A 12,745-nucleotide genomic window follows, 5' to 3' on the forward strand; every position below is an offset into this window, starting at 1 on the left:
CTCCTAAGGATGCGATTTCGATTTTCGGTAAAATATTTTACTTCAAAATTCAGCCTTTAAGGCAAAAATCTTAATGACTAGTCATTAGGAACCAAAAGAACCGGGATCCGCCTATATTTTCATCAAAAAAATTACTCAATAACCAAGTCAAGCGTTGTCATAACAAATTACTGTATTTAGTTTTTGTATTACTAAATTGTTATAAAAATAAAAATCACTTTCCACGGAAGGCATTCTCAATGCCCACAGGACGGAGAGTTAAAAATGAAAAAAAATCTCCAAAATGAAATATTGGAGATTTTTTTTACGAAAAAGCATTACGCATACAAGCATACAAGCATTACGCAAAACATACAAGCATTACGAAACTTCTATCTAGTGTTATTTGTCACTTTCGTCTTGTGTACGCAAAGGCCTTTTTTCCATGCCTATCGTGGGTTAGATCAGGTCCACGATAGGGGCATCCGGGTGATGAGGGATGGAACCAGACATATCCGGGATACAACCTACCAGAAAAATCCCTTATTCGCCCAAGTTCGATCCCTGGTCTCCATATCGGTAGGCTGAGGCATAACTGCCTGGCCATCCAGCCATCACTTTTATTTATTTATCAACCTATGATCCTAAATAAAACTATTCATTAAGTTATTCATCAATATAAAAGGAACTAATACAAAATGAAAACAGCACAGACATTAATAAGTTATCAGACATTTATTCATTAAATAGTAAAAAAAAAAAAAAAAAAAAACAAAGAAGCTAAGACAATAATAAGCAGGAAACAAGTAAAATAAAATAGTTTTTCAATTAATTAAATTGAAATCAATGATAGAAGAGGTTCTAAAGTAAGGATAGAGCGATACTAAGCACCACCTCTTTAAAATGTACGGACCTAATTCAAACGAACATACTGTGTGTATGAAACAAAGAAAGTAGAAACTGGAACCTACGAGCCAAATCGAAGTGCATATAGGATTCACTTTTCATTAGAAGTTTTTGTTCCCTCATATATCGGTTATTGCATTCGCTGTTCGTATCGAATTCTCGTATATAGACTATTAGTAAATTGGGTACACACTGTATACGATATCGACTCCTAAATCAGGATTCACTTACTGTAAGTATTTAACTGAACCACCCGTGGTCTCTTTTCAGAATAATTACAAAATTCCATACTAACTTTGAAAGTTTTGGTTTATAACAAAGTATTCAATTAAATAAGAAAGCTTGCACAATATCAGCTTTTTTTAGAATCTATCAACGCTTTACATCCTGTTAATATAGTAGTATGAGATTATCATATCAAATACGCAATAAAAAATATTTTGACTCGCCTGTTTGAATTTCAGTTTCAGTTTTGGATCATTTATCTTCGTGATCAATGAACGTTTCTTAATAGATTCGTTTCTAATATATTTCCAGAATTGACCGCTGATGCATTCATATTTTCATTTGAGGCAGTTGAAAACGGTATCGAGAATTATACTTTTATTTCAGGTTTGTTAAATTTAACCACTAAATTTATTTATGATAATCTAAGGTATAAATTTTTGAAACGCATTGACATTTATAAAACTACCTTTAAATGTGGATATCCACTCTTTTTTACTACGTTAATACTTAATTATTTTCATATAAACGTATGTTATTATAATAAACATCAATATATAGTAGTAGTTATTTTTTTATATATATAGATTAAATATTTTTTACTTAAAAAAATATATAAGCTATTCTAAAACATGCCATCTCGGATTCCTATTAGACTAAATTAACCATTCTTTAAAAAACTTTTTAACCTCAACTAAATATATTTTCTTTAAATGATCATTTATTAACTATTTGCTAGCATTAAGCATTATACTGTAAAATCAGTTTTAAACTTTTATTTTTATAATAAATTTATCCAAATTGGAATAGTCATAAAGAAATAATAATTATTATTCTATTTTAATATTTCCAATTAAATTTACTGTGGTTTGAAATTATATATATGAGGTAAATATTTAAATGATAAAAATTATTTAGTACTACAGTAGTATTTATAATTAATAAATAATGTATTTAAAATTAAACATTTCATCTTGCTCTTATAAATCAAATATAATAAAAAAAAAGGATGATAATATGATAAAAGTTTCATTGAAAAGATAAAACAAATAAAATACTGAACTAAAGATATTGCCTAGATAAATTTATCAAAAATCGAAGAATAAGGTGAATAAAACTAGTAAAAAAAAGCAAGGATTATAATTATATTTTAAAATTCTTCTACAAGAAAATAATTGAAGGGGAACACAGAAATTCTTCATCTTTCTTCAAAAATAAGGATTATTAAAATGAAAAATAGGTGTTATGTCAAAACTAAAAATTAATTACATTTATCACATAAATATCATGTAATTAGTTAAATAACTGTTTACTTAAGAAAACATTTTAAGTTATTTGAAATTTTACTTTTTGTATTGGTAAAGTGTGCTTCACAGTCTTTTAACTTTCAAGATGTAGCTTGTTTCAAGATATGCAAGCTTGTGTGTTAATGAATATTTAAATCAGAAAAACTACTGTATTTGTCATGTAAATATAGCCTTCATGAGAGATCCTGGGGCTAGGGACTCTCAGACACCTTCTGATGAGATGCTCTCATTTATTGCATTTCTTTTCTCTTCCTTTATGTACTGTACTTGAAATTAAATAACTTAATTTTCTCAGATCTCATAGAGGCTTAAGCCCCAGGGCTGCAGTCTTGATTTCCTTTTCCTCTCACTGGCTGTGTATTAAAAAAACATCAAATTATTCCTTTTATTGCAAGAATAGTACCAAGTATTCCAGCGTTTAAGATGACTTTTCAACCTGGGAAAATCTCAAAAGTCGGGTGTCGTCTTATAGGGTGAGTATATCCCAAACTCTATATTTTAACTGTAAAAGTCGGGGTCGTCTTATACGCCGGAATATATGGTATTATATCCAGTGTACTATATATATTTATTCCAAAATTGTTTGGATCGTTAAACTAGAGATATCTAGATCATCCATGCCTCAATTTGAGTCTGAATGTAGAATAATTTAAAGGTCAAATTTTGAAAAATAAAATGCTTTATATACTGCAAAATGTGGTGGATATTTATTAGTTTACATAATATAGTTGATATAAACTGATTTATTCTTTGAAGCTTTTGTTTCTTATTAATAATGATAAGCAGTTTAGATAAATTTGTACTGTACATACTGTAGAATTCATAATTAAGTTTACTTAGAATTTAAAAGAATAAAATTTTCTAATCAAAATTCATTGTCTAAATGTAATATATCAAATTTTTTAAAGAATTGTATAATACTTTATGTAATAATAAATGGAACAAACTGGTACTAAATTTAGTTTTTTATGTTAAATTTAAATACTGAATCTAAAAGAATTCATAAAACCATTAATCTTTTGATAGAGTTGCAACATTCATTTTTTTTTTTTTTTTTTAACTTTAAATTCTGAAACCACAAATTGAAAGAATGTATATTTCATAATATTTTTAAAAAATAATATAATGGGGAAGATAACAATAAAATTGAAAATGAAAACATAACTTATATAAAAGGGTGTGGTAGTATTAATAAATATGATAAACATATTATAAATAATTAAATAATAATTAGCCTATTGGAGATTTTGAATAAACAGAGTGAATAATGTATTATATAGTAGAATTCTCTTATTTTGGATATTATGAGTTGTCTAATGTTTTAATAATAAGCACATTTCAAAACACATAAGTTAATAATAATAATAAATAATAAATGAATAGATCTTCAAGTTGAACATATTTTTAAAGTTTATGCATTATCAGAATCAATAAAATCAGATTTCTACCAATTGTAATTATATTTACTTTTTCCACTTAATATTATCAGTCAGTTATTCTTAACAGTATAGGTGAGTCCTGGTGATTATAATAAATGCTTAACCGCCTCTAAGCTCTTCTAAACACAGGATCCTGTAGGATTGGACAGCCATGAATAGGGTTTCTCAAACGGGATCGCAGTTTTTTAACCCAGGAAATTCTTTTCATCCTGGGAAATCCCACAAATTTCTTAAAAGTTCACTTTTTTCTTATTTTGTGTTAAGGTTGAGGAAATTTTGCAAATAGAAAGTATAATTAACTCGTAAACTGTCAGAATACATTTGTATTTATTAATTTTAAATCTACTTGTTAGTGTTTTAAATTTTTGCTCGTTATGGCATGTCACAAATGGTCAATAATCAATATGTAGCTTATTTCTGGCAGGACTCGGAAAATTCTTTACTTGTCAGAATCTGTAATATCTGGAATAATTGTGCTTATGCTGTCTTAATTTTTAATCATGTCCAGTGGCTTCAATAACTGCATAATGCCAGGTTGTGCAAATTGGGCAAGGATAGAAACAAGTACGAAGTGTGCAAGTATGAAGTTTTTCTTCATAAACCTGATTATTAAAGCCAAATGAACTGCCGAATTATTGGGTTATAAGCTTGATGTTTCTATTAAAGCAGACAATGTAAACAAATCAAGAATACTAGAGAGCAAAAGAAGTACTACAATCTTGAAAACAAACCAGAAATCTTCTAGGCTACAGCTGAAAAAAACACCTAACATCTGTCTTCTCTTAAATGCATTAAAGAGTATTCCACTCACATCAATTGAATTGGAAAGGGCATTCTCGGTAGCAGGACTTTTCATTAGTAAAATAAGAATCAGATTGAGTGATCGAAGTATTGACCATCTTTGCTTTTTAAAATCTTATAATAAAAATTTACAATCATATTTTGTATTGTTTTATTTAAATCACAAAAATTACCTTTTAAGTTCATTTTTTTAAATTTTCAACTCAATTCAAAGCATGTTTATTGTTGTTGTATGTAGTTTCCAGCAAACTTTAATAAATTTTTTCTATTTGTGAAAATTTTTACGTAATTCAAAGTAATTCAAAGGTAATTTTTTATATATATCTTACACAGCATTAACATGATTTTGGAAGTTGCAGAACATATTAAATTACTTTAGAAAATGAAAAATAATTATATCATTTGATTTCAAGATATTTTGTATATCTTAAAAATAATTCATTCTATCCCAGGATTTCCCAGGATCCCGGGACAAACAGAAGACGGGGAAATGAGAAATAGGGTTTCTCATTTCCCCGTCTTCTGTTTGTCCCGGGATCCTGGGAAATCCTAACCATGAAGCCAGCATTGCAAACAATCTTTGATATATTCATTGATTACTGTACTTATGAATAACGTAGATAACAAATAGAAGGAAAACAAACTTTTTATATGTTAAAAATTATACATATCATCATATTTTATTAAATAAAAAATCTTTTCTTAAATATTTCAAAATAAATAATAAATTACAAATATTTTATAAAAACATTTAGACTAATAAGTAAATTCTATTGTTTTTATTAAAACAATTAAATGAATCTATTTACATTAATCAAACTTTCATATATAAAATTTTGTTTATGTGAAAGTTTAACAATTATATTACTATACACTATATAAAATACCAGTACTGCATTTTGTATGTATTGAAGTGACTATACATTAAATAAATTTTAGTATAAAATTTATCATATTAAAAATATTCAGGTATAACTTATATTTTTAATAGCAAAATAAGTTATTTGGTTGGTTGCTGTTTTTAAATTTAAAGAAAATATTTTTTATGCAAAATCTCCATTTTAATCTTTAGCTTATGTACAGTGAAAAGCTTTCTCCAAGTCTTCATACTGTAAAAAAGTAATATTCAAGAAATTAGACTGTTTTTGTATTACCACTTTATTTTAAATTTTAAATAAGAATGCCTAATGAATAAGAAAAAGTTTCTTTTCTGTGAAAGTTTTACTTATTTACTACAAGTAAGTTGTAACAGATAAAATAATAATATATAAATAAAATATAATCATTTAATGTTCTATTAAATGATTTTATTAAAAACTTGATATAATATATTATTTCAAAAACTTTATAAACTTACTCAGAAAGTAAACAGGCATCAAATGTTGAAAGAATATTAAAAGATTTAACAATGTGATAATAAAAGTCTTTTTCCAGCTGACTATTCTGAAAATGAATAGTACACCTTTTGCCAATGTATGTGCAACAAGTGCTAAACAATGGTGCAACCATTTGTCTCTCCTCTTAGGTTTTGGGTGATAGAGAAGCTATCTCTGTCCATAATAAAAATAAGCATCAACATAATTGTTAAATTTGCAGTGGTGTGTGGTGACATTTGATGATAGGAGAGCTGTGCAGCCCTGGATAGAATTATTGGAAGCGTTATACAATATTTTGGTGTGTAGCATCCATGAGCTAAACCATGTGAGGTTGGTGCTCTGTAAAGTGCATGTGCGAATGCATGTAATCTAGCTGTTTTACACGATTCAAATATTTTTGCCAAGGAAGCTGTCCCGTATTCAACAATACAGTGCTTCCATTGGGAATATGCATATAAGAATTTATATTCAAATATCCAATAGCAAGCTTATCATTTTTTTCATACGTAGTATAGAAATAAGATACATAACGCGGTTATAATAAAATATTAATTTTAATTAATTCAAAGTACGTTAAAATATGAAAATAATCGCTTGATTTGTTTCAACTGTTGGTATGTAGCTGCATTTCAACTTTGTAATTTAATTCTTATTTTCCATCTTCTTTTCAGTCTAAATTCAGTTATTTTAAGTTAGTCCTAGTTGTAAGTTAGATTAGGGACTCTTAGCTTGATTTCCAGTTAGGTTATGATAGGTTAGGTTACATTAGACTAGGGTTGTTAGCTTTAATTCTCTGGTTAGATTCGTCCTAGGTTATGATAGGTTAGTTTAGTTAGTAAGTTAATGTTTAAAAAAATAATAAATAAGTAAATTTTTAAAAAATTAAATTAAAAAATTTTTTAAAAATTATAAAAAAATTGGGGTCTTGCTTGTTTGTCTTCAGTCGGTCTGTCCATCTCATCTAATTTGTCATTGTGTTCATTCATTTTCGCATTGTCTGTCTAGTTGTTAATAGTATTGAGATTCACGCTCGTGTTCAGTTTTATTAGTATTAAGTAGATATAAGTCTTCCTACTAACAGCCACTTGGCACTAACTTCTACACTTAGGTATTTATGACAGCACTCAATTATTGGCATTTGCTACACTCAGGTCTCTTTTAGACCCTTTGGGGGACTACAGCCTTGTAGCCTAAAAACTGCACACCAACAAGAAATGTAAAGGGTACAGTAGCCATATGTATGCCATTCAGAGGAATCCTACCTTTCTCTACTGTCTATCTCCTCTTCCTCCTTCCCTCCTTTCCTTTACCCTCTTTTCCACCAGCTAAACACCTTGTGTACAGCCAATGTCTTTCCTGTATGTATGTGTTGTATTCAGTTCCATTCATCTGTACCTTTAGTAGTGGTGTACATATGGGTACCATATAAGTACAGACTGTTTTGGGGTTCCATTTGGTATTTTAAAATAAAAAAGCTTATATTACATGTTTTGTCACTTTCTACTTAATTGACACTGATATCTACTTCCATTACAGATAGAGATAGCTTTCATCCTTAATGGTTTAAGGTGGCAGGATGTAGATGGTGGCACCATTATTTAGTACATGCTCAACTTGTTAGTGTAATCACTGAAGACCTTTTAACAGTGAATTTTTTTGTTTTTGAAATAATTAGTGAGGAAAATATTTTTTTTCATTACCATATATAAATAAATATCGTCAGATGTATTGACTAATTTTTCTTAGATTTATAGTAATGCTACATAGCAATCCAAAACATTCATCAATATTAAATCAATTTGAGTACAATTAGATTTATAATATGATCCAGAGTATTTAATTATTAGATTTCTAAAGCTTTTCTAAATATAGCTAAATCATTGAGCAAAATAACTGAAATTCCTCAAAAAAATAAAAAAAAATAAGACACACTGAAATATTTTCCAGAAATATTTTCTTATTTTCATATTGCAAAACATGCATATATTTTTCAAAACTATAAGAAAATAAATGTCCTAATCCTCCAAAACTAAAAAAAAATTATATGTAATATTTATAATATTTGTAATATAAATTAAATATATGTAATATTTAATTTATATTACAAAATATAAATTTAATATATATTTTAATATTACAAATATAAATTAAATATATGTAATATTTAATTTATATTACAAAAGATTTTTTACAAAAGATAACTAAATACAAACTTTTATTGATGAAAAATTTATGAAATTCTTTTCATCAATTTCATGAATTTTTAAAAATAAGTTTTATGTTCTTTTATAAGACATTTCTATTTCTTGTATTTGCTTCATGTCTGGTTGTTGTCTGCTACTTTCATTAATGGCCATCAACATCCATTATGATACCAGATTTATTAAACACAAAATAGAAAATATTGCCGATTAGGAAATCAACATTTATTGGTTTATATTATCTGGGGAATGCAGCATTTCAGACCTTTTTGTCCCTTATCAGCCCCTATACAAGTTATACATTGTAGTAATTGTACATCTTTTTAGAAAAATGAATATACATAGATATGTATATTCATTTGTCATTTCTAATTTGTAAAATGTACAAAGTAAGGTAAATTAATAAGGTATATATCTAAATTTCTTTGAAATTTTTTATCTTCCCAAAACTTGAATATATTTGAAATCTTGATTTGCATTATACATGAGATTCTTTACAAGAAAATTTTACAAAAAAAACATGGTGATCTGAGTGAAGCACTGAAATATTCAAAACACTCATGTATACTTCAGTTAAACCATTTTTTACTTTCCTGGCTCTGTTATATATAACAGAGGGAAAGTGTGGTGATCAATCAAAAATAACCCCTCAAAATTTTTACATTTTTGAACTCAGGAAACTTTGAAACATCAAGAAATGCAAAATAATTCAAGGGTTTTTCTGTATTTGTGTGTGTGTGCGTGTGCGTAGAGTACAATTTTGTTCATCCTGTTTGAAGCTTAATAATTCCTGTTTTGTATAAAAAATTTCTGAAATTTTTCATGAAGGCTTGTGTATTAGATGAATTGATGCTATTAAATTTCAGTGATAAAAGGTTCAGAGAAAGGGGAGATAGAGGGTGGTCACATGTCATATCTCACATGGAGTTGGGCTTAATGAAGATTTTACTTATTGTTATCATTTACAGATCTTTATAAAACTCATTTCTACTCTCAAAATTAAGTCCTTTGCTATTTTATAATAATTAAAAATATATAAAGTTTTTATAACAAAATCTCATAATAGATGACACCAAATATAATTTTATTTATTTATTTATTTATTATGATTAATAATTAAAAAGCAATTTTTAAAATAAAATCTCATAACAGCCAGGAAAGTTATATAACTTGTTGCTAGAGTTTTTTAAAATTGTAATGTAAAAGAATATAAAGTTATTGCCATATTCTTGAGTGTTTATGGCAATAATTTTATAAGCTATCATACAGAGATAACATCAAATTTTGTTTATTAAAGATATTTAATATAATCATTGTGCAATAGTGATGTTAAAAAAGAATTTTTATGCTTTCAGCATTTTTATTCAAAAATCAGCACTTTTCTACCACCTTCCCAGCTATTCCCCATTCTAAAGATTGGCAAGTATGTAAATGGATTATTATTTTCATATACATCTCATTTTCAATGCTTTTGTCTGGTTTGATTTTACCATTTCTTGGTTTCTCAAGTTAATTTGTGAATCTATGAATTGCATATCAAAATCTGTAAACTATTCAAAGAAATAAAAAGAAATGGTAAACTTTTTATTCTGAACATATGTCAGTTATTTTTAATATTTATAATTTAAATTTTGTTTTGTATTCTCATATAGCCACTTATCATTTCTTGCTGTATTTACATGGAATACTTTTCTTGATTCTTCTTAGAAACTCAACTCCAATATCAAATATCATAGGTATCATGTGAAAAAAATTTATGTTTGGTATTCAACAAGAAATATCTAAATGCCCCAATTTGCTAACTCACTTTTACTTTATATTGTGATGTCGAATCCCATTCACATTTTTGTCATTTCAGAACTGTAATGTATGACTCCTATTTTTAATTATTCTGTCTGCTTCTTGGTCTTATAAAGGAAATTACTGTTCATATCATTTTTATTCCATTTAATGTAATCCTTTATTTTCCAAACTTCAACTTTTAATGGTTTGAAAAACCATCATAAACATCTCTGTAATAATTGAATAAATATATTTAGAAAGTTATTTTTAGAAAATAATTTTATTTTTAAGAAATTGATAAAAGAAATAAATGCATATCATTTTAAAAATGTATCTATCTTTTAAGGTTACATAAAATGTACAATTATTAATTGTGCATGAACAATTAATATGACTTTTATCAATTATTACTTATGCATGATAATTGTAATTAAATTCATAAACTATAGCCTCATATTGAATTAACCAAACACCTAATAAGTTTTTTACAGGTTATAAATGTACTATTAAGTAATTAATTAACAGTACAGTTATAGTCTGTAAATAATCTGATTTTCAGTTAATATAACTAACCTTTTTATTTATAGTAACATACAAAAAAAGACATTCAAGAAAATATGAGAACATAATTACTAATTATATATAAATAGAAATTTCACTTAGATGATGACTTTTAGAAATTAAATTCTAAAAGTTACCATCTAAATGAAACAGTACAAATAGCAAATAAAATATCACTGTAGGCCTATCTTATCATGTTATATTCAAATAGATTAATGGATATAATGAAAGGAATGTTGCAAGAAAATTCCTGTAAAATCATAGTAATATAATATTTTCTGAACATGTTTAAGTAATAGTTGACAATGCTTTATACAAGAGTTGAAATATTGCAATTACTATAATTCTGCCTACAATCTGCAGATAAATGAGGAAAATTATAGATTACTGTATATGATCTGCAGCAATTTTACAACATAAAAAAAATGGCCATAGAATCATGTTTAGATGATTTCTTTACATGATAAAGTATGGCAGGATGTCTTGTTGTTTACATGGCAACAGTGGCATGTTGCTAATGTCATCAAGGAGTGGTGACATTTGATGACAGGGAAGCTATGCCTGCCCTGAATAGAATCATTGGCAGCATTATATGATATTTTGCATTATATGATATTGGCAGTATTATATGATATTCAAGAGCTAAACCACACGAAGTTGATGCTCTGAAAAGTGCCTGTGCAAGTGCATAATCTGGCTGTATTACATGATTCAAATATTTTGGTCATGGAAGCTATTTCGTATTCAATAATACAGCACTTCTATTGGGAATATGAATATACAATAGCAATCTTATCATTTTTTTCACATGTAGTATAGAAATTTGTAATAAGATACATAATGAGGTTATAATTAAATATTAATTTTAATTAATTCAAAGTACATTAAAATATGAAAATAATCGCGCAATATGTATTTATATTTTAGAAAATACAAGGAAAGCGGTTCTTCCACAGCTTCCATGGATGGCAAGCCACTGCATGGCAAGCAGACACAAAAGACAAAGGTGCTGATAGACCATTCCACTGTATTTCATTCACTTCTACTTGTGAATGGAATAAAGTGTTATTTACATGTAAATTGGCCCTCCGATAAACATCTCCAAGCTATATTTGTTTAAAATATGTTTTGAACTTTATTTAAAATGTTTTAGTGTAGATATCAATAATAATTGTGTCTGACCAAACCTCAACCAAGAAGGATATCTTCAGAACTTGACAAACCTTGTGTTAAAACCAATAATACTAAGAAAGTTTGTTCCAGTGATTGAGCATAAAAGTTTTTAATAAAGATGTGAATTAATTTTGATATTTTACTAATAAAAAGATTCATAAAAATCATCACATTTAAAAGAATCAAAAATCATATTGAAGGAGTATTGCAATCAATTTTATTTTTATTTATTTAATTATCATTAATTCACTTTAAATTCAATTTTGCAATGTTAGAGTGAAAAATCTGGCAAAGTAGCTCTGCAAAAAGTTAATTCTGTTTTTGATTAATTTGTGTTTGCATCATTTGATTTGTTAAACAAAAAATAAACTTACAAATTATTGCTATACAGTAGTAGTCATTAGACACAGTGTATTTCATTTAACATTTAATTGTTATACTGTGCCACTAGCAAGTGTCACTAACTATGTTAAGAAAACAAAGAATAATGCAAACTTCTGCAAATAATATGATGACAAATTATTTTTGTTAACATAAAATTGCACTTGTGGATTATATACTTTTGCAGATTAAAGGCAAGAAATTAAAGATTCATACTTACTTTTTAGGGTAACTTACTACATACTTAGGGTAAAAATTATTTACCCTAGCTAATAACCAGTTGAAACTGTTTGTTTTATTAAATTTTTATTGCTACTTATTATTATACTACTATGTAGCAGCATGTAAATCATTTTATTTATCATTTTTTAACTTTAAAGGTTTTTAACTGTATATTTCTGTTGTTGTTAACTCTCTCTCAAATAAACAATCTCTGAAATTCACTGAAAACTTTATGAACTTCAGGAACTTATTATAAGGATGTAGGAATTAAACTTTTTGATGATCTAATAATATGAAATAATGAAGAAAAATATGAAATTTATTTTGGACAGTCAGAATATTGTTTGTATAGAACCAAAAATTGACTATATTGGTTCAATATTTAACAATTA

At 26.9% G+C, this 12,745-nt stretch overlaps 1 protein-coding gene and 1 long non-coding RNA gene across 4 annotated transcripts in view; one reads left to right on the top strand and one right to left on the bottom strand.

The window, feature by feature from the left end:
• The first annotated feature begins 1,279 nt into the window (after positions 1–1,279).
• Positions 1,280–12,745, top strand: part of LOC136981595 (uncharacterized) — a 63,008-nt gene continuing 51,542 nt past the window's right edge. Inside the window, exon 1 of the long non-coding RNA XR_010881745.1 lies at positions 1,280–1,497. This is a non-coding gene — a long non-coding RNA (uncharacterized lncRNA). The remainder of the gene's footprint in view (positions 1,498–12,745) is intronic.
• Positions 5,490–12,745, bottom strand: part of LOC136981593 (uncharacterized) — a 55,421-nt gene continuing 48,165 nt past the window's right edge. The window contains exon 8 of one of the 3 annotated variants that reach the window (XM_067277917.1): positions 5,490–5,766. The gene's annotated coding sequence lies outside the window, so the exon portion shown is untranslated. The remainder of the gene's footprint in view (positions 5,767–12,745) is intronic. The other 2 variants (XM_067277916.1, XM_067277915.1) reach the window with 2 other exon arrangements.

The sequence above is a fragment of the Centruroides vittatus genome, unplaced genomic scaffold, assembly GCF_030686945.1.
Source record: "Centruroides vittatus isolate TY-2023 unplaced genomic scaffold, ASM3068694v2 contig_782, whole genome shotgun sequence".
In the NCBI taxonomy this organism is placed as follows: domain Eukaryota; kingdom Metazoa; phylum Arthropoda; class Arachnida; order Scorpiones; family Buthidae; genus Centruroides; species Centruroides vittatus.